Source organism: Sinocyclocheilus anshuiensis, unplaced genomic scaffold, assembly GCF_001515605.1.
Source record: "Sinocyclocheilus anshuiensis isolate Anshui unplaced genomic scaffold, SAMN03320099.WGS_v1.1 scaffold894, whole genome shotgun sequence".
Taxonomy (NCBI): Eukaryota; Metazoa; Chordata; class Actinopteri; order Cypriniformes; family Cyprinidae; genus Sinocyclocheilus; species Sinocyclocheilus anshuiensis.
In genome coordinates, this window is record NW_015536505.1 from 666,279 (window position 1) to 667,915 (window position 1,637).

Consider the following 1,637-nt stretch of genomic DNA (forward strand, 5'->3'; position numbering starts at 1 on the left):
CCTTTATGCCAAAAAGGTTCTATATAAGGAGAAAGAACCCTTTTTGGCACAAAATTATACTACATTGTGTTTTTATTTCAATTTTACTTTGACACACCTTTATTCCAAAGAAAATAAACTTAAAATTTACGTCTGCACTTTTAAGTTTAATAGAAAATAATTGCCACGTGTTCCTGTACACTGATAAAATGCCTAACATCTAAATTAACTGGTTTTACTTAAGTCTACTATCACTGAATCAAACTATTAATTTATACCAACAAACTGATCAGGTAGAAATACATGTGTACTAGCAGTGTATAGCAATCTGGACAGTTTTATCTATTTATTAATAGGTACACGCTATAGTCTGCTATTTAATCAGCACAAAAACATGATTGCAAGTTAGTTATCATGCCATGTAACAGCTCTTTTATTGACGAGCAACATGCTCATATCGTACAGAGTTTCAGTGTTTCATTTAGATTCTAAAAGGCTATTCTTATAACTCATCCCTCCAAACAGATGCATAAAATTATCTTTGACATAAACGGCAAACAACTTGAACGTGTATTTATGCGCTGATCAGTTTTGTCCCGTCTGCACAGCGCCGCATTTCATCATGTTAGTGTATTAAACTTGAAAGTGCAGACGTAAATTTTAAGTTTATTTTCTTAGGAATAAAGGTCTGTCAAAGTAAAATAGAAATAAAAACAGTGACTCAGACAATAAAAAGGCACACATTTTCCATCCAAATTTAAGGTGGTTTATCGCGTTGTCCAGGCCTGCGCAATTCTCCGCCGGGAGGTTTGTCATTTTTAACATGAATCCCTAAAGTATCTTGATAAAATTTGTGAATTGATCAATAATGCTGGTGAGAGTTCATGTTATATCTAATATTTGTTTGCCCTGTAGATTGTATTGGACCTATATGTAACGTTATAGGAAAAGATGAAACAAAGTTTCGGTCAAATCACCGTCAGCCGTTAGATTTATGTTAATCCCTGTAACTGTTGCACTATGAATTGCTGTGTTTTATATTGCTTGTCATTGTAAACGCTAATAAAAGTGTCTTAAATTATCACACAACACCTTGATGTGTTATGCTTATTTCAGTTTTTCTAGTAATAAAGTAGCTATATGGGCTGTTTAAGTCTTAAAATGTAATTAAAATAAAACAAAAATTAAATCCAAAGAATAATCCCATGATGGGAACCCCTAAAGGGTTCTATATAGAACCTTTTTCCAGGCTACAAAGAACCCTAAAGGGTTCTTTTGATTGAACCCTTAAAAAGGGTTCTATATGGAACCTTTTAGGGGCTCCATATATGAAGCGCCTGATAGAACCTTTTAAGGTTCTATATAGAACCGTTTCTTCTAAGAGTGTAGAGAATTTGGGATTTATTTTGTCAGTCAATTCCCCATCATGAATAGTTATTCCACTTCCACATCTCTTTATGAACAGCACTTATGAAGTGATGATTAAAAGTAGGCCCAGTGTCCTCCTCACTCAAAGTGTATTTCGACAGGATTTCTTGCGCAACATCTATCTAACTTGATACTGGTGATGTCACGCTCCAGTCGGAAGTTCCAGTGCAGCAGCAGTGAACGCTAAGTTGGGGGGTGAAGATGGCGGCAGGATCACGAGGAACGGAGGG